The 21,465-nt window shown below is 40.2% G+C and overlaps 1 long non-coding RNA gene across 1 annotated transcript; it reads right to left on the bottom strand.

Annotated features, from left to right (window-relative positions):
• Nucleotides 1-2,928: 2,928 nt before the first annotated feature.
• On the bottom strand, nucleotides 2,929-20,540 carry LOC141738278 (uncharacterized). The gene is made up of 4 exons (XR_012585358.1): nucleotides 20,490-20,540; nucleotides 6,615-6,732; nucleotides 4,866-4,929; nucleotides 2,929-4,027 (listed from the first exon to the last, which is right to left on the bottom strand). It is a non-coding gene; the product is annotated as an uncharacterized LOC141738278 (long non-coding RNA).
• Between the last annotated feature and the right edge of the window lie 925 nt (nucleotides 20,541-21,465).

Genomic DNA, 21,465 nt, shown 5'->3' with positions numbered 1-21,465 from the left:
ATTATCCCAGACAAGGCTTTAAAACCAGATTTTGATAACGTATTTGTATCTAGACATCCCATTATCATGATATTTTTTCAACCACCTCCCAATTTTACATCCACCTCTCTTTCCAGCAGGAAGCTGTTTCTGATATACACCCTAGAAGTTCTCCTAATAACATTTCCCTTGTGTACATAATTAATCCACCCTCCTTGCTTTATCATTCCTTGTATTTGTAGATTTAAAGTCATGCTTGTTTCTTTTCCCTGCTGAAACTGAACCTGAACAGATAACACTCAAAAAAGAGCGGAGATACCACCCTGTCAACAAAACTTTTCCTTGACAGACAGGTGCATATAAGAGTACATTCAAAGGAATCATACTGAAACTTCAGACACTGGAAGTAGAGTAAGGTATTTTTCATATTTGAATTCAAACTTTACTTACCTTCATTGCTATTGTGTTTAGAACACAGGACAGAAAAAGAAGTAAATCAAGGAAGCACATAACACTGAACAACTAAAAAGGGATAGGAATGAGAAGGAACATCTGATGTCCCTGGAAAAAGAAGATTCAGTGTACTCCATGCACATTTGGATACATTCCCTGAGAAACCAAAGCAGAGTCTGGCTAGGAGAAGAACAAAACAAAAGCACAACCAAGTGCAGTTATTTAAGTGCTGCAGTATTCTAATGATTTATGTAGTCCTGACACCAAGTAATTCACTGCAGATTTCCTTAATCTTACATTTAGGATTAAACTATGTAATAACCATTTCCAGTACAAAATTAGAAGCTCACTAAATCTGTTCTAGTGTACAGTTTGCTTGATGCTTTCAGAGAATTTAAAAAAAAAAAAACATGAGCTCACAGCTGTGAACATAACTTCCATTTTAACATGATGGTATTTCAGTAGTAAGACTGTTTTACAGATTGCTATAATATATTGTGACCATCACAGATTACAGAAGCACACAAAAGGCCAAGGGGATAACATGTTTATGCCTCCTCCCTCTTCCACCTTCTCCATTTCACAGCAGCCTACATGGAAATGAAATATAACTTTTAGAGAATCATGCTGCTGTTTGAAGCCAGTGTAACTTTCTCTCCTGAAAACCAGTAGAGATGCAGCTAGAAAGATAAGTAGATATGGTCAAATTGTCAGAGCAGTACACCTTGTCAGGTAATGACAAATGTTTTAGTCATTGCACTAATGTACAGCTTGGGCATAAAGCACCAGGTTTCTGCTGCACTAGAACAAATAACTTCTTAAAGCCATTCATTTCACTTTCCACCTCCTTCAGCCTTTCAAGGGTTTCTTGGAAAGGAGAGCAATTCTCACTGAAGCCTAGGTAAAGCATATCTAGGTGAAGGGAAGATACATCACAAAGGGAGTAACATGTTCAAAGACAAACATCTACACACTGCTGTGTGTATTCCAGGTGCATCAGTTCATTTCCTGAGGTAATTATAATCCTGTTGAAAATCTTCACAAATCATTTAGATCATACAATCATTTAAGAACATTCCTGTAACATATCCAGAAAGAAACCAACTGGCAAAGTAATCATAATCCTTTTATAAGGTCAATAAAACTATACTTTGCTGGATGAAAGCACTTAGGAAGAGATTAAGTAAACAAATAAAGTGAGCTGTCCTGAAAAAGAAATAGGGAGTTCAGAAGGTTGCTGCTCTAAGTAGCCAGGGGTGCTAGATATTCAGTTAGTTTAGGGCTGAATTCTGGGAAGCATCGGACAGATGGTGGCTAAAAGAACGAAGAGAAGTCTTGCTTAACAGGTTAATTATTTCTTCAAGATCCCAAGGGAGAAAGTTAGGATACTGGCACAGCTGAGAATAACTACTGTTAACTATTGTCATAAAATATTAAGATGTCATAGAATATTAAGACTTTTTCTGTCTGGTTTTTTATATTGTTATTATTTCTTTCATAACTTTGTTTCCAGCTCTGTACTCAGGAGTGCATTAGCATTATTAAAAAGAACTTGCAGTGTTCTCAAGTACTACAGGAGTTTAGCTGAAACTGCCTGATAATTCCTCAGAGATAAGGAATCTGTTAAAAATAGCATGTGGGTACACTACTTCCACAAGTTCAAGGTGACTTTGAAAGTGTCAGGAATTAGGATATGCATCTTGATAAGCCACAGATTTGCAGGGAATTTTGATGCTGCAAATGCCAAGTTCCAAGGAAAAGCCCCTTCTAGACACCAGGCAGGAGGAACAGGCAGCTAAGAGGCAGTTCACAATTTATCTCCCAGATCCCTGCCCCAGTACCTAATACTACCAATATCTGCTTCGTTTGTGGGAAGAAATCTGCCACTTCAAGCTATACTGCAAACATCTAGAATAGAAGATCACCTGTCTTAAAAGTCAAACTTTATTACTAGTACACAGTCTAGGATCACAGGTAGGCATGCATTTATGGAAGCTGGACAGTTGAGCTAGTAATTTACCTGGTTCACCTATTTAAATAAAAAATTTTGATAGGTTGAACAAGATCATTTACATTCACCTAAGGAAACCCCTTCTACATTGGCTGATACTCCATGTGACAGCAGAGCTACCTAAAATTAATACAAGCCTTATATGACCTCATAACCTAGTAAATTCTGTTGACTTCATCTCCCTCACCCAAATTACTTTACTCATTCTGAAGTTTAGTACCTATTGAGGTGCTGTTATCAAATGAAATTGCAGGGAAACATAATGAGCCAGGCTTTTCGTGGCAGTGTTTTATTGCCCTTACAGATAGTGTTTCATTCTATTTATGACTACCAACACAACAAATCTTATGGGACTACCCTATTTTGGTAATTGTCTGAGCACATTGATTTCCTACTAGCAATATTGCTTAAATGATACAGTTCTGAAGGACACTAAAAAACCAACAAAACAAATCAAGACAGTTATTACAGCAGCAGTGTGATTTATTTACTATTCTCCCTACCCTGAGTAAAAATAACAGATTATTTTTGTTACAGACCAGTATGACTGCAGATGTTAAGTGGTTTTATATGCCCATGGATTAATTCCATTTCTTCATACCAATGTAAATGCAGAATAAAGGCCTTTTCTTATAAATACAGACCACGAACAGAATGTGGTTCACAGTATAAGAGGGGTGATGACGAAACGTGCCAGATAACTGATGTTTAACTTAAGTTCCAGTTTACTGAACAAGCAAAAAGCTGTTATCATATTCCACAATAAACAGCAAGCAAAAGTACAGGGCTTCTAAATTGAAAAATAAGGTCACACTTGAGGTGAAAGAACTCAGTTAATTCTCAGGTTTTTAAATATCTAACTGATCCCCTAAGATCTTTCAATTGTATAATTCAATTTGCTTTGTGGTGCCAACTCATACCCTTGCACGCCAACTCTAGTATATGTCTCCAAATATATCTAGTGAATAATTCCAAAAACCATTTCTGAGAATGAGTGCATTTCTTTATCACTTGAGTTGATGGAAATACATTAGGGAGGTCTGGACAGTGTCTTAAATGTTTCATAATCTGTATTTTTTGGAAAGAAAGAGTTCCTAGGCACTCACTCATGGACTTAAACCTTCCTTGATTTATATGGCTCATCTGATGGTACATTTTTAAGATCTAAAATCATAGAAATAAAATACAGTTCAAGCCATAAGATAGTGGCAGGACATCTTTCAAGTACCAATACATTGTGTCTTAATTGTACTGAAGGATGATACACATAATCGTGCAGAAACAACTTAGTTCATTACCATCAATACACAGTAGTAGGTAATAAAATTATTCAGAGCTGCAGTGTCATTAATCTATGCCAAGCGACACAAATGAAACTGAACATCTGAAAACAATATTGCAAGAAAAAACTAAATGGAGAACATGTTGGAGAATCTGAGCTGCATGCAAAGCACATTGTCGTTAGTCTCCTCAACCAAGTAGTCCTGTCGTTTTAACCATGGCATAACGTCGGTTTGCAGAGACAGTCTTATGCAAGACAGGCTATAATCCTGCTGCAGCTTCACGTCCTCCTACTTGAATTCCCTGAGAGGCAGGAAGACACAAGCGCGATCAGATGAGCAGGGAGCCAAAGGCCACATTTCTCAGGTACATGATTTGGAGCTGCAATGGGTCCTGGGCAAAATGTGCTGCTTTAGGGGTGTCTGCTGGTGGTCAGTATGGGACAAAAGATGGGTGGTGGGGTTGATTTTGCAATCAAAAGGTAGGACAATACAGAAATAGGGGCAGGTGTAAACAGGAAACATCAAAACAAGCTGGAAACAGGGAGGTGGCAAGATGAGGTGGATCCATAGCCATTTGCCACGTGAAAAAGATAGCAGGGGAACAAAGGTGGCAGGAAAAACAGCACAGAAAGAAAAAAAAAATATAGTAAAGTTCAGCTTAAGGTACTTGGAGATGGAAAAAAGCAAGCAGAACCTACGTTCCAGTTGTATAGTGTTGGGACCTGAAAGGGTGAATGAGCTTTTATTTCAACATATTGAAAACTAATCTCCTGGCAGCAGAAGAGATTAGCAACACAAAAGATAAATGTTACACTGTCATTAGACGTTCGGAACTCATTGCACACATTTCTGCTGTCATATTTCAGCATCCCATTAGAAATCACTGGTATTAAAGGCCATTTCAAAGTGGGACCTTCCTGAAAGTGTTTTAGAGCAGTACTGATCTCTCATGATGACAGGGGAAAAACCTCCCTTTGCTCATGAGACTGCTCCTGCTTCAGCTTCTAAATTAATCTGGGACCAAATGCCCAAAGACAGACTCACAGTGCTAATGACAAAAGCCTCTTGCTTGTAAGAAACAGCATTTTTTTCTAATTAAAAAGAAACCCAGCACATGATATAAGGGAGAGGCTGATTACCTAAGAGACCGGTTTGATAGCTGGAGTTGTTGTTGTAGCAGCCATGGGATTCCCAGAAGCGATGCTGCAAAGAACACCAGTTCAGCATTGATTACTGTATGCAGAAACACTGGATCCTACCGTCCATCCCAGAAATGGGAGCCTGCTTTCTTAGTGAAGGAGATCTCAGAACAATGATTATCATTCCTATTTTTAGTAAAAGGTGAAATACTGAACCCTAGTTCTCTTCAGCTGTCTTCAAAGATAGCATTTTGCTTTAGTAGAAGAAAAAAGGTGATTAAAGACTATTTTATGAGCTCAAAAGTGATAGTACAAAATTTGGGTGGTCTAGGATATTCTTCAGTGTTTAAAAACTATAAATACACCACCATTGCTATGAAAACGAGAAGAGGTTTTTGCTCTGACACAGAGCATGATCCAGTGGCATGAAGAGTCAGACCATTTGGGTCTTCTGGGCCTGACCAGCCAAAGCTCCTGACTCTATAGTGACTGTAGATCTGCCTTTTGATGGTGTTTATCGCATAGCAGATGCAACATAAGGAGGCATAGTAAAGGAGCCTCTATGCATATGAAGAATGCATAAATCCACAGCTGAACCTCAGTATACTTCCATGGAGATGCAGAAATACAGCAAGCATGGAGCCTGCCAGAGAAGAAACTTTAGTTTGATTCCATAGTTGTGTCCAGACATTAAAAACGTCTTCGGTTTTTGTGTTTTGGGTTTTTTTCCCCCCCCAGTGTGCTCCAAGTGGCAATATCCTTCAGAGTTTTTATAGTGGTGGGGTAATCCCAGTTTCGTCTTCTAAGTCTTTCAACATAGGGAAGGGGAAAAAAATAAAATAGTAATAATAATAATCACTACTCTGGCTGCCTGGTTTCCGTAGATCCCCCACTGTCATGAGTGGAGACTGAGAGACTCCTCCAAGTGTTGATTCAGCCTAATTTAACTAAACTATGTGACTTACTTTGTTAGTTTTGTTGGATGTTATCCCATTAAAGCTTTGATTTTATTTTATTTCCAAGAACGCTGTCATTGCTCGCTCCCGCATGTTTTATATGCCTCCTTGGGCACTGTCACATTGTTCATGAAATTCCAGCCTGTGCATAGAGCCAGCACCCAGTCCATGCACAGTGAGAGTTTTACTTTATAGGCAACCAAGGAGATTTCCTTGCCCGAAGCCCTCTATACCTCCCAAGTTGAATTGTTCTCTTCTTCCTCTTCAGCAGCATGAGGCTGTTCCCAATTTTTTACATTCATTTTAACCTGTTAAGAGCTATTCATCGAGGCACTAGTGTGCTTTCTGCGAAAGCACACTGGCCTCAGTCCTACATGGAATGCTTTACTCAAGTATTTAACTACATAATCAGTCTTGCCTAATGAAAACTGACATATGAAATACTACTTCTGATGAAGCACACTACATTGATTCCCCTGGTGATTATTTGATTGTAATATCAATAAATCGGTCACCAGGTTAAAAAACAAAAACAAACAAACCAGTTAATGTGGTCAAGTGTAGAAATCCTAACACAGGAAGGAAAGCAGCACATTAAAGGGCCTGGAAGGGAAGGTGTTGGGCCTTGTTTAGTGATGGTTGCATTCTTACCCTATTTGCTCACCAGCAATTAAGCAAGCCAGCCTCTGCCACCACCTCCTATATGGGAACATGTATTCCCTCCCTGGGAATAACTGCAAGACAGAAGACACCAAAGAGTTTCAGCTGGTGTAAAATTGGAAGTGACATATACCACTTTGCAGATGATCACAGCCAAGAAAGAAGCAGCCCTTTCCCCCCTGTGTTAGTAACTTGCTGAGCTGCAGTCAGTATCTTGATGTATCAGGGTGAAGATAGATGATACCCAGTCTCTGAAAAGCAAACAAAAAGTCTATGAAGGATATTGCCCCTTTAAGCAGAAAACAGTTAACTATCTTTCATTTCACAGCAGAACAATGAAGTAATCAGACAACTCCAGGCTTTCTTCATAATAGTGAGTTACAAGAACAGCTTGGGCTTGTGGTCAGTATTGAGAGAAAGAACCCAGTTCTCCTGAGCTTGCAGCAGACTGCTCATTTTTTCCTGGAGCGCAGTGGGAAATCCTAATGTTGTAACCGTAGTCAATGCAAAACAAAAATGTTGATAGTAAGTTAAAGAAGAATTACTACTGCATCTTCCTAATGAGAAAAAAAACAGACGTGATTAATCTACCCTGTTCACATGCTTCTTTGTGGCTACACATGGCTTGAAGAAAAAAAATATCAAAAAATCCAAAAGAAGGAAAAGGCTTTCACAGAACCCACTCTCATTTAGTTCCTCTTCAAATGGAGAGCTGAAGCTTTCAATTCAGAAGTGATTTGCTATACATTTGATAAGATGCAAGAAAAGACTTTTCTTGCAGAATCACTTCAAAAAAATTATTTGGCACGCCAGCAGAGTCTGCTTCCCACCCACCAATGTTGCAGCACAGCACCTAAAGCACATGAAGAGACACCTGCACTACACTGGGCCACGTAGCCTTCTCTGCAAGGTCAAGCTTGAGCTGAGCACTCAAAGCTGGCAGTGAAAGACTGCACAGAGCCTTCCCTGTCATCACCTGTAAGCAGCTTTTCTGTGGTGGGCTACAGACATCAACCATGCTCACCAAGCACTGCCAGTGATCTTAAATCCCCTGCAAGGGAGCTGCTTCAGCTCTCTTTCTTCTGATCTAGCACCTCACATCTTCCCAGGGGTTTCTAGGTGGAAATGCCACCACAGTGCTTCTCCACTGAGCTTGAAGCCCAACTGACATCACGTTACAGCATCTTCTACCCTGCCTTTTCATTGGTAGCATCATCTAATTCTTATACTACAGCTTAATGGCACTGTCAAATGGTCAGCCATTCAAGGGGATCTTCCCACAGCAGCCACCTTGTTACCCTGAGCCAAGTGGGACAATTGTCTGAGGCCCTACAGCACCATTTCCAAAAATATTTGCTATTTTCAGGTTGGTCAATAAAGATTAGTATGCATCCCCAGGGCTTAACAGTGATGATCTTAGTGCCCTTGAGATATTCCCTGGGAAGAAACCTGTAGCAGATGCCAGAGTGTGACTCACTCATTTGTTTAATGCTGTAGTTCTAGTTTCCCTTTTATGAGAAATTCTTGTTGTGTGGTTTCTCCCCTCAAACATATACAACCAAGCATATCCACTTTATCACTCCCATATCAACGGACCTTTCTCAGCTGGAGAAATTTCTTCAAGAAGCATCGTCTTACTAAACACTACCTAATAATCTTCTGCAGAAATATTGTCTTGACCTTGAGTTGACACCTCCTCGTAAAAGGCAACTCCAGCACAGCCTCTACGATACCTTATCCACCCATTTCCTTTGCAATAAACAACAAGATGATGTTTTTGACCAAGGAAAATAATAATAAAAAAATAAGTCCCCTCTCTTATATGTCCATTTAAACATGGTGTATTTAACAGCATGTGGACTAGTCACTTACAACACTTCAGTCACCTTCTATACATCTACAGAAGTGGCAATTACCATACTTTGCAGTGAAATTTGCAATCAGTTGGCCACCTTTCCTATGTCATCATGATTAATGTATTCACCAGTACTATATGTCAATAGCTTTCATTCTGCTGGGTACATCACTGAAACACAGGACTCATGGCAACATCCATTACACTTACAGCATGGAGCTAAGGTTCTGCTGCCTTGGTTCTGAACCCCTCCTGCAATAATGCGCTGCTGACCATTAAGAGCTTGTTTCCAAGGAAATATTGCAAGGACCACATGAGCCTAAGATGTATAGATCACGAGTAAACCCACAGCTTGAGAAGGTCTTGCTCAATCAGTACTCTTTATGCAGTCATCCTAAAGGAAGACATTTTAGCCATTTTAGCAAGCCACGGTGACAGATAGCAACTAAGTTTTACACCTATACATCAAATTTATGGGGAAGTAACTTCAGGTACAACCCCAAATCACAGCCATAATATTTCTTCAGATTTAACTTTTGTCCAGCAATTTATTCCTCTGGCGGGGAGTTGGAACTGCCTTTACAGATATGTCTGTAACTTGCCACAAAAGCTTTCCAGGCTGGCTCTCACAAGCGTGACCACTGCTTTTCAGATGGTCATTTCAAGCTCAGAAGCACAGTAGACTAGTTCTATGCCCTAGACAATTGACTGCCTGTTAGGGGCGTACTTATGTCAGTTTTGGTTTCAGATCCATCCCTACAAGAGCAAGAATCCCTGGACTGCTTTCCGTTGCATAAGCAGGCCCTGAAAAGGCTGGTCTTCAGGACTTCTTCCAGTCACAGACAGGATTTTTAATGACAAAGCCTGAATAATTGGCAAGATGGGGGCTAGAAATAAATATGCAGATAGGCCAACATTTTTTCTGAAGAAGTTTAACTTGCAAGAGGAAATTGAGACTAATGAAGTGTCAGGCTGGTTATAACCAAGTAATAACATCTTCACACTGTCAGTCCAGTCACTTGCACACATGACAGAAAAAATGAGCTGGCAGTTCATATGACCAGACTACAACAGCATTCCTGTTGCTCAGAATCTGAGCCCCTTTCTGTGCAAGGCCCCATGAGAGGGTCAACAGCAAACACAGAGCCTCATTTGACATGGAAATAGCATGCAGCAAAAGATTTGCCTGACCAAAATTCCTCGTGGAGGAAGAGCCTAAGAGCATATCTCAAACCTGGTAAGTCTGTTCTTCTTAGGAAGAGTTTGTATAATTACATAACTACATCCCTAAGTATGACATCAATGAACCTGTAAAAGCACAGTCAGATAACAAGGTGCTCTAAGACCTGTGAGGAGGACAGGAAAGTCTCCAAACACATTTTCCATGTTTTACATTAAAAAGGGCCTGGATAATTCTTAAGAGGTGAAAAACCTGTTTCTTACCAAGACCTGATAAGCTACCATAGCACTATTAGTCCACAGGAGAAGGAAGGTAATACAGCTCAACTATATACTCTTCCTTTGTAAGTTAGGCAACAGCGAATTACCTCATATTTCACACAGAATTTCCTAGGGACCAGGAATGCATGTACAGAAAGTTGCAGCCCAGTTGTAACTCATGCTGTACTCATTGAATGTTGAGTCACAGCCCAAACATCATTTGGTATCTTGAGGTGTTACGGACAGTGTGAGGTGCCCCGTGAGCAGGGCCAGTCCCATGTCACCAAGGGGAGTCCTTCACTCCTTAGGACTTGCTCCATCTCCATGCAGTAAAAGTTAAAAAAATAACTTTCTGTCTTCAGGAACAGATTTGGTGGCTTGCTCAGCGTTATAAGCCTTACCTAAATCCTTTGCAAGCAGAAAATGAAATTCTTAAGCCAGTTATGCAGATGCTATCAGAAATATTGGCCAGTAAGTACATCATCACAAGCTGGCTTAAACTGTAGCTGTGACATTTGGAAACATAAGCAGGTAGATGCATTACCAAGTATTTTTTACATTTGGATTTTGCATGGAAAAGAATGTTAGAATATTTCTAAATCTCAGAGTAAGAAGAAACAGTGCCATGTTTTTTTCAGTGCTTCTAAGGATGGGGGTGGGGGGGTGGGGTGGGGTGTGGAAAGGCCTTTCTTCAATATTTTTTCTTACTTCGAGTCCTGTAAGGTTTTGTCTAGGAATTAGATTTGGTTCTAAACTACATATAATTTTGTTTATGTAAGTGTGGAATAAGTAAGTATTTCTATCTTATGAACATTTAAGATAAACATATTATACCAATTCATCATGTCGTAGCATGTGTTCCATAAACTCCAGGAAATACCATAATCTTAAATGCATGTTTCATTCAGGGTCCCGGCTCATTTCCAACATAGCAAAAAAAGACGAAATCATAAGAACTAATAACCAAAGACACTTTTATGGGTCTCAGTGCTCCTGACTCTCCAAGTTCTGTAACAACAACAGAAACTCACTTAGAGAATAATGATGTTCTCAATATTTTTTTTCCTGTTGCTGCCATTTATACAGTCCTAAGGGTGCTGTCTGGGAAAATAACAAGAGCTAATACAGAACAGCTTGTTGTCAGCATTGAACATCAGCCTAAGTGAAATAGAGATCAACATGAAGTGCACTTTACAAAGCCTATCTTCAGACCTCAGGTACACGCTTGATGGCAGGAATTCTTCAAACAGCTGGAGACATTGCCCCCTTCCTGCTCCCACACCACCCCCTGCTCTCTGCAAACTGAATTGAGGCAGCAACCTTTTAAGCAGGTGCTGCATCTGAACAGTTAACACTTTCTCTGCCTCTTCCTTTCTGCAATATGGAAGATCCAGAAGTAATTTTAGGGATAGGCCTGGAGGAACAAGTGGTAGTGTACCTCTTCCAACGGGCTTCCCAGGTGAATGGCAGATGATCATTGTTATCTTATGTCAGATGAGTCAGTCAACTTTAAGTTGAATGAAATTTCCACTGCATAGAAAGTTATTTTGTTGGGCATGTCATGAAATATCCACCATGTGACACATGCCGTTAGCGGCATTGGCTTGCTACTGCTCTTATTCAGATAAATCAGTTAAGTTTATGCAGATAGTAAAATTGCACCACTGTAAAACTGATATAGCTAGGAGGAGACAGACTCACTGTACGCTGCCATTGACCTGTTAACCACATATAGTTAACAGCTACTGTCTCACATGTGGTGTGGTTTTTCTTCCATTTTCACTGAATGACACATTTCCGTGTAATGAGTAACGCTCCTCAGGTTTCAGATCTATGGCTCTTTGGAGAATAGGTGAGAGAAGCTGCCTGCTACCAGCAGGCGTACATTTTGAAGCACAAGCTATTCCGTTATTCAGGAAGTGCTGGATAAACAAAGAAGTCTTTCCACTGAGTCCTACCCCACAGCCCTCTCTGCACAGAGGCAGTAAGTTGTTGCATCTACCACAGTCACTCTGATACTGCCCTCTCTCCTACATTGCCCTGGCACTTTCAGAAGCTCTACATTAACCTTCAGGGGTCAGTTCACTTAACGAGTTGGATAAACTGTTTCATCAATTTGCTTTCAATTGATGAAATTACAAAAATAATCTTTTTGAATTCATGAGTCGTTTTGTGTTCCTCCTTATAAGCTGTAAAATAGATAATTTATGCTGCACTTAAAAGTTAAATAATTGTTTAGGTGTTGAATTGCTAAAACCCTAAGAAGGGGCCAATAAGTATGGAAGAGTGGATGTGAGTTTATGGACATAAAAGATGCAGCATTTTCCAGGTCATCTTTCACTATCTGATAAAACACTGCAGTAACCCACGTACCAGCATTATTTTCATTTGCAGCTCCACATAGAAAAGCAATCAATCCAAGCAAAGTTATGCACACCAACCACTGAATACTGACTTCAAAGCCCTTTAATTTGAAGACAAGATAATTTCTAGTCAGTATGAAATTCCAGGCTTCCCCATACGCTGCACCCCTCATTGTCATGCGTCTCACTGCTGACTGGGCTGCTTTCCTTGCCTCTCTGCTCCATGAGATGGACGCCTTCCCCGCACGGCTGTGTATTAAACTCCGATGCGGCCATCTTGTACCACATAGCATTTACATAGTTAGAATATGAGCAGTATGAGACCTAAATGGTCCAGCCAAAGTTTAGACAGCACATCATTTCTGGCAAATAGTCGTGTTAAAAGGGTCACAGACATATGATTTTCAGATAGTGCATTTTCCTCATAAAGATCAAGACAGACTAAAAAGACATCATCTCTGAAGGGCAATACAGATAACTCCTACTGATTTTGTCTCCAGGGGAACCAATATCGCTATTGACTGCAATGTTTCCTCCTAAAATTTGTGATTTCACTTTTCATCATCCAAGTGTTAGATGTTTCCTCAGAGCTGTAAACAATTCTGTTTGCATCTCATCTCTTCAATTCTGTCTTAAACTCTTCTTGTTTCTAGTTTAACACCACATCACTTTGAAGTGCTCTGCTTCTGTGCTAAATGTACCCACAGGCATCAGATCAACTAAAATGTTGAATATACATATTAAAAAAAATCCATTTCTTTGGCATTTCCGCTTGGCCAGAGCTAGTCCACTTAGTCTTTCCTCCAGTACTCAATTATGATGAAGAAGTTTCCAGACAATTCTTCTCCTTTACCATTAGTACAGCATAAATTCAGATAAAACTATCTACCTTTCCTCCACGTCGCTGTACTTAACTATCTCAAATAAACTGAATAAATTTCACTTTACTCCCAGTATGTGTGTCTCATGCTTTTCTCAGAAAATTGGAATGAAAAATATATGCATAAAAATGTAACCCTGGACCTCACTTAAAGTATGTATGAAGATGATCTTAAGAAAAGAACTGCAACTGCTGCATCTCTAAAAATCACCCTCCCAAGGAATTTTCCCATGCAGAACTTGTCATCTCAAAGCTGTTGGACCAAAATCATACATATCCTCTATTAAGAGGGAGGAACATGGAGCGTGCACTGGTCTCATCTATTTATCTGTATAAAACAGTGTTTACTGCCAAGTTACCGCCCAGCCAGTCATAAGGCTGCATTAACGCTCAGTAAAGAGTTTCATTGATTGCCTGACCAGAAGATGGCCCTATGCAGCTGTGTCCAGAGGCCAACGGCATTTTTCATCTTTCAAAATTAAGCAGGGACAATAAGCACACCTAGGGACAAAAAGTGCAAGAAACAAGAAGTTCCCTCACTTGCCTCCTCCTGATGCCTTAATTAAATATTGTCTTCATGAATTACAAACTCTGAAAGCTGAAGGCCTCTCCAAGGAGAAAACAACAGAGACTTCTCCCCAAACCTGGTTGATGAAAACAGTATCTAAAAAAAAATATCTGAAGTTTTGCAAGAGACATGGATCCCAGCCACAGAACTTTTTGGATGGGTGAAACTAAAGATAACTTACAGAATACGTTGCTTTAAGCCTGCTTTTGTCCTACTCATTTCTTCCTGTAGACTTAAAGTTTTGCCTTACATTAAATTAAATTTATTCTTTTCTAGAACCACAATATTGATCTGTTAAAATGTTTTTTCAAATGGGCTGGTACCAACCACAGGATCTGGAGGTCCCCGCTCTCAGGAAGGGCAGTCCATACAGAGATTGAAGTCACAGTTCACAGATGTTTCAGAGGCATCAAGGGCACCCTATGGCTCATTCACTGCTCAGTTGCTGACCACTTAGCATTAATTTGTGCACTGAGCTGTCTGGAAATTGGTATGGGAGGGTGGTATTAGCCAGGCCATTATGGGTAGCTGCAGATTATGACAGTCCTTTAAGCAACTTCATTGAATTCGGGACCCTTTGAAAATCTGCCTTTGGAAGTGGACTCTGCAAAGTCAGGAAGAATTAAGAGAAGCACATCTGTAACAAGATTTGGCTAGCAGATCTGGCTAGTCGTGGGTTTTTTTGTTGTTGTTTTTCTGAAAGCATGTCAGTTGCCATTACAAACATACAAAGTATTTCGGTGGCGCAAAGCTCAAAGCCAGGGCACAGGTGCTACACAACACCTAGGTGGACTAATTCACTGATTCAGTACAACCTTGAGGTAGTTTCTTCCTTTTGGCTTTCTTAGGCAGCTGTGGCCCAAACACAAACTTTCTTCTCCCCACTTCATTGCCATTTCGGGTTGATGCATTTTGTGTACAGCCTCATTCCTGGCATGCTTCCCGGGAGAAATGAATGATAAGAAGTATTGTACTCTCATGGTTCTCAAACAGAAAGACAACCCACATACACACCCCATGGTCTGTACAGGGTGAAATAAGTCATTTCGTTAACACATTCACATTTTGGCAAAGCACATAAAACAGGGAGGGCATTGCCAGCAGCCTTTGGGCCAAGTGTTTTTAGCATCCTTGCCCAAATTCCTCTATGGACAGCAGTTTCTTTAGTTCTTCCCAGCTGTAAGGAAAGCTGGGAAATTGGACTGTGATCCATTTTGCAATGCACACAGATTAATCCATCTCCATTTGGTAAGGCGCACAAGACCAGATGAAGTAACATCAGTTTTCCAGGGTAAGCTTGAGTGCTTTGTTAAATCAAACCCTAAATATTGGTTACCGTGAAGAAAATTAATTCACACTGGGGAGGTTATGATCAGCACTAGCTTTGTTTGTAAGCTTTGCTGCCAAGGAGAATGAGCATGTAAAGCATGTAGCTGAGCAGAGACTGGCAGACAGTTCTTGAAAAAGAGGAGGAACCTAGCAAGAAGCAGAAGGCCCTCAGTCCAAAGTACATGAGCACATTTGAAAGCTTTCACTGATTCCCTAAAGTACTAAGTTGAAATTAGCTTGTCAGAAAATGTGGAAGATTTGGGGAAAGGCAGGTTTGAACATGAGACTATTGCCATGCCTGATTATTCTGTATTCCCTTGTGTCAGAGTGGCTTAACATTAGGATGGTCACTAGCAGTTCATGGGGGAAAAAAAAAAAAAAAAAAAAAAAGGCTTACCTTGTGGAAAGTCATGCCTTTGTTATATAAAAAACACAATAATACTGATGGAACTACAGTCACCAATGGGTTCCTAAAATCTACATTTGCTACATCCACATGAATGCACCATGTCTAGAAGCGTTCTAATTTCCACTTCTATCGTTTTCCTATTCTTCACAAGCTGCTAGAAACCACACTTTTCAAACTTTTAAAGGCAACATTGCTTATAACAGCCAGAAAGAGATAGGAGGCAGGAGAGCTCATATATGTTTCTTAAAAGATCATAACATGAGGAAATAAAAAAAATCCTTCAGCTACATTAAATATCTAGCATATAAAAAATTAGCCAAGTTGCAAATGTCTGCCAATTACATGGCCAAATTAAATACACAGATAATTGGTACAAGATAATTGCTACTAAGTTAAACTCCCATCTAAAGGGTTGTGAAATCACAGATGGGTGAAGTGAAATGAGGAGGAGGTGCAAAGTTAACCCTGATTATGTCTTGTTTGACTTGACCATTTGAACAGCTAGTCCTTTGCTAACACATCTGTTTTCAGAGATATTTTGTTTTTATAAGGCTGAATCAGTTTTTGCCTAACTTTGGTTTGGGGGGGTAGTGGTGGCAGGTTGTTTTACTCTGTTTCAGATTAATGAATCTTTAATCACATTGATGGGGAAAAGTTAATAGAAAAATTAATGAAAACACAACATCAGTGGCTGTGATGTGTAATGAATAATAATAAGGACAACAACAGATGCAGTCTGTTTGATGGCCCAATTTAAAATACTTCATGCCCAATTACAGACACTCATTTTCTATAAGGCAGACAGTTGGATAAGAAACAGATTATAATTTTCTGCTTTATGACTACTATATAGAATATCTAAGGTCATAACATGGAAGATTTACAGAAAACAATAGTTCTCATAGGACAGATGTATGACAAGGAGGCCCAGCTCTCACCAGCCATGTAAAGGTACAACCAGGAAGACCCTGGGTAGCCTTGTGAAGGAAAAACACCAAAGGTGAGTCTTGTTTTACAAAAATCACCACAACCAGAAGAGTTTGTCCTTGAATTGCATCACCCAGATGCCAATTTCCTGGTTGAGAAAGGAGGTTGGGGTACAATCATGTCCTGCACAGCTATGTACTCCCCCTCTTTTCCACTCTTTCTTTCCCCGCTTCACCTTCACAGCTTCTCTTGCACAAGGGAAACTTCCTCCTAGAGAAGAGCCAGCTGAAGGACCTTCATTTTGGTGACATCCTCTTTTGCATGTTCTAGATAGCTATCCCTCTTACCCAGGCAGAAATACAGTTCTACTTTACACAAGGAACTCCAGGATCTCCATAGCATGTCTGTTCCACAACCCCCTCCAATTCAAAGTATAAAAAAAAAAAAGAAAAAAGCCCAACACAAGTAGCAAAACCAAAAAAGCCATAAACTGAGGAATGACCAAAAAAACAACCGCCCTCTCATAGAAGGTCCAGACCAAACTATTCAGTTCAAAATAGCAAAGTACAACATTGTGATTTCAACTTCCTCTATTATAACCCACAATTTGAAAACCCTAGACCAAATGTTTCTGAAGACAAACTCAAAGTGTGTTCTTTACTCCCCTGTTTTCACAGGGCTCTGTTCAGGCTTGGGGGTGGGGCACAGGGTTTGTTTTGAGGGTTTTTATTGGTTTTATTTTTTTCAAACTAGAACTTAGTTCAACCTCTGATGAATTGGTACTTTTGGATGAGAGAACAGTCTGTTGGGAAATCTCTGACTGGATATACCTCAGGCCCTCACACAGAAGTTCAATATTACTTTAGATAACCTGACATAAACCACTTTCTGAGTGCTTTAAAATAAGTCTGCAAAATGACAAAGTTCCTGCATATTAGTTTCATCCAGTACAAATTTGTAGAAAGATGACTCCTCAGATTGCTACTGGTATCTATGATAAAAGTCTTTGAACCCAACATTAACTGCATCTGCCTGTTGTCTGCACAGGGGCAAAACACCTCAGAGAAACAACTGCTTGAATTATTAAACCCTCCTGAATAGCACTGAAGCGTAAGGTCACCGTTTTAACAGGATCTTGTTTAGAGACTCTCCCTCTTATTGATTTGGGTAGAACACAAGGGCTAGGAGTGAAGTTGAAAAAAAGCAATATGATTTAAACTAAATTACTTTTGTTTGCTACCCAGGGCAAAAATACAATGAGGTCTGAAATAGGTCAAGTCCTATTTTATCAGCTGCCACTTTAATCAGTCTGTATGTGTGAAGCTATTAACCATCCATATGGCTATTTTATCTAAACAAGATATTCAGTATTATTGGGAGAATCATTTTCATATTCATGAACTTGTAAATAATCATTTTTGAAAGGTCCTAGTCAGAAATGGGGTTTCATATATTTCTCACTAGGTCCCCTACAGGCACAGAAGACAACATTAATAAAGTCTTAAAATTATACATTAGCAAAAAGGACTGTGTATCAAGATTCATATCACATTATCTCACCTAGAATAAAGATCTTACTGACAGTTAAACAATAACCTGGTACCTGCAGAGACCAAAGGAGAAAACAGGCTGTATTGAATCAGAGCAAAGTCAATCCAGCACTTAATTCTATCTCTGACTGAGCCTGACAGGAAACACTTTGAGAAGAGTATAAGACTAGGAAAACATATCCTGTTCTTTCCCCACGACACTATTCCAGCCTCTCAGGATCTAAGGCTCAGGGGACTTTTCAAACCAGAGACAATGCGTTTGTCTAAATATTATCAAATTTTTCTTCCAGAAGTTTGTCTATAAATTGTGGTTAGCAGCAGCAGCATGCAGCAAAGAATCACACAGTTTCACTTCATATAATTTAAAAAAGGCCTGCTGGACTAAAGCAGAAATAAACAAAGAAGGATACTCCAAAATTATTCCTACACAGGAAACTGTATACTGCATATTATCGATCTCACACTAGAGCTACAGAATTTTCCAATGTGTAAAGAAATTACTAACTGCAACATTAGAAAAAAAAGACAGTATTAACGGAAAATTTGCCACAGTACCTCGTATTGGTTCTTGATAGTTCATGTTGCCTGTAATATATAGTGAAACATGCAGGACTTGCATAATCCATAAATACATGGCAGCAGAATGTACAAGCCCATGCGACAACAGTACACATGCAAGAAATAAGTGAATATAGATTTGCCATCTCAATTCTGCAGTCATTCACGCAACCTAATGTACACAGAAAGTGGCCAGTTGTCTCAAGCAACACTATTTCTGCTGTGAATCGTCATCCTTGACATTAGCTTTGCACTGCTTCAGTACAGAAGTTTTTACCTATCAGAAAAAGCTGAGATTCTCCAACAGCAAAGGCACATGAGCTAGCAGGGGCAGGGCATAGGTGACAGGATGGTACTCAGTACACCAAAAAGAATAATTACTGCAAGGTCTTTATCAGTGCCAAGATGGGGCTGATGAAGAAGGTCCTACTTCACAATGGAGGCAAAATGATTGGTCATGGACAACACTGAAGAGAGAAAACAAACCCACTAGGCTTACTTGACCCTGACAATCAGGGTCAGACCATCACGTGCAGGTTGTACTACTTGCATAAAGCCACTGTGGCACTCACAAAGCATGGGAAGCACCAGCACATCCTGTAGTTACCTCAGCACTCTTCAGGGCAACACCTTCCTAGCCATCCCTAGCAACAGAGCAAAAGCACCACAGCAGTACTTTCCTACACTTCCAGGAAAGTACTGCTTCTTTCCCGTGCTGCTCTGAAGGGAAGCAATGCAACTTCTCAGAAATCTCATGCCCACTTTTTCTTTTCTAGAAAGGAAGCGAGCTGTAATAATACCACCTTCTACCCTCGCCTCCAACATGTGTCAATTAACTCTAGTCATCCTGAACTATAGGACTTACCACTCTATTTTGATGTGTTAATTAGGCACCCACTAGTGCTTGTATGATATGGGAACAGGATACTGCACCTTCCTAAATCCAAAAAAAGAAGCAAGTTTGGAAAATACTGTCTCAGTCTGATAACCCCGAGGACAGTTCTGCTACTAGGCGGTGGCATTTTTGAGCCCCTTCTGTTCTCAGTACTGTCTGACACATCCTAATGAAGAAAAAAAGTCATGCAACTTTGGCAGAGCATACTCATACCTACTGTTATGGGTTTGAAAAAAAAAAAAAAAGCCAGCTTTAAAGTTCTTTTTGTATCCTTTGCTGATCTCTCTGCTAGCAGCAAGTCAAAAATCACAGGAAGAATCAAAATTATATGTGCTTAGAAGTGAAAGCTCCGCTTCTACTTTGGTCATTCCCAGTAGTGAAAAGCTTAGGATACCCAACATTCAGAAGGTTTTTAAAAAAAAAAAAAAAAAAAAAAAAAAAAAGAAGAGAGAAGCAAAAAAAGAAACACAAATACCATGTAGCTCTGTGGGGAGCCAGCAAGCAGGAAGGAACTTCCAAGCACCGCTAGTAAGCATTACCTGTTTTTTTACTGATCACTATTGCGAGAACCTTTATAGAAATGGCAATGTGCATATTCACATTAAGGGTGTATATTGCCAATGCAGTGGTGGGTCTTATTTAGTGCCCATCCTACAGAAATACCTGCACAGACACTTCAGTGTGGCCAAGCCCACCAATCCATCACAGCTGCAGTGTATTTACCATTTTACACCAGTAACCCTCAGCAGCTGGTTGTTCTGCCCAGTAGCTAGACTTAGGCAAAATAAAGGGGAGCAAACAGGTAGGGTCTGTATGAAGTAGGAACTTCAGTGTGTAATAGCACAAGGACTAAGGAAATGGGGTTGACCTGGTAGTCGGGCTACACGGTAGCAGGATTTGAGCAATACTCTGTATTTGGAGTTTCTAAGAGCAGTAATAGGAGGACTGGGGGGCTAGGAGAAAAAGGCAGGGACCCAGCTTTGGGGAGATGCAGGGAAGTTTTGTAATACACACAACTTCGTACCAGTGCTCACAGTTTGATCTCCCCAGCGTGCATGTTATCCCCTCCAAAGTATTTCACAATATTAACCAACTGATTGATAACAGTATCCCTGTCCACTACAACAGGAAAAGTTTATCTGCGTTGCGTCAACATGGAAACCAATTCAAAACAATCACAACTTCTCAGATACCAAAATTACAAGATAGAGTAGCAACTAGAATTAGTACTCACCAGGACTGACTTCTAGCACTCTGCTCAGCCCACCATTTTCTTCCTTCCAGAGGAAGGACTACAGACCATGAGGAAGGTCAATTATACACAGCTGCCCCATCACCACCACCAATGGCTGTAAGTAATCCACAGCTGCTGCCCAACAAAGCTAAAACTTAATCAGAGAGTATGAAGCCCAAATCCCCTTGAAATAACAGCAAAACTCTTAAGGATGTTTGTGGAATACAGACTTTGTCTGTGATGCTTAGATTTCATCTGGGAGGTATATCTGATCAAAAGCATGATAATAGAGTAAGATGTTTGTCTCTTTCTGATCTTGGAGCATTCCTGTAAGACTGGAGCAGCAGTGCGAAGGGTCACTGACACATTCGCTGCTAGTTAAATCTTTGTTCCCTTCCTCAGCCCCTTGTAGAAGTGCTTGTGGAGCAGGGACCACTCAGGAAACAACAGGGTGCTGCATGCAGGTCAATCCTCAGCTTGGGAAAGTGACTGTGGACAAAAAAAAATGCATGACTTGGGTACAGCCTCCTGACATAGCTTTTCAAGCCTCAACTCCCCAAGTCAGTTACTTAAAATGGTGTCCTCGAGGTAGCTGAACACTAACTGTGAAACACAGTCAGGAAAACAGAGATTTGGATCAACCCCTGCGACCACAGAGGCCCCACCATTCCTGTTTAAAACGAGCTCAAATCTCTCTGTGCTAGATGTTTGGAAATCAGGAGGTCTCAAAGCACTGGATGGGCATGGCTCCAAACCATGCACATGGGGGAAGGGGGACAAAATGCCTGTATGGTTTTATAGTCATCCATGGATGAAATCAAGAGGATGACACAGTGCCTTGGACAGGATTCCTTGACACAGGAGGTCCCTTTCATTTCTCTGTTTTCATGCTTAGGTTTGTATTCACACAAAACACCACTGACCTTCATGACGCTTTTATTTCTGCTTAGCTATTCCATGTGCTTAAAATGTGCCC

Source organism: Larus michahellis, chromosome 2, assembly GCF_964199755.1.
Source record: "Larus michahellis chromosome 2, bLarMic1.1, whole genome shotgun sequence".
Classification (NCBI taxonomy): Eukaryota; Metazoa; Chordata; class Aves; order Charadriiformes; family Laridae; genus Larus; species Larus michahellis.
Note: the sequence above shows the minus strand (reverse complement) of the source record. Positions and strands in the feature narration are given on the sequence as shown.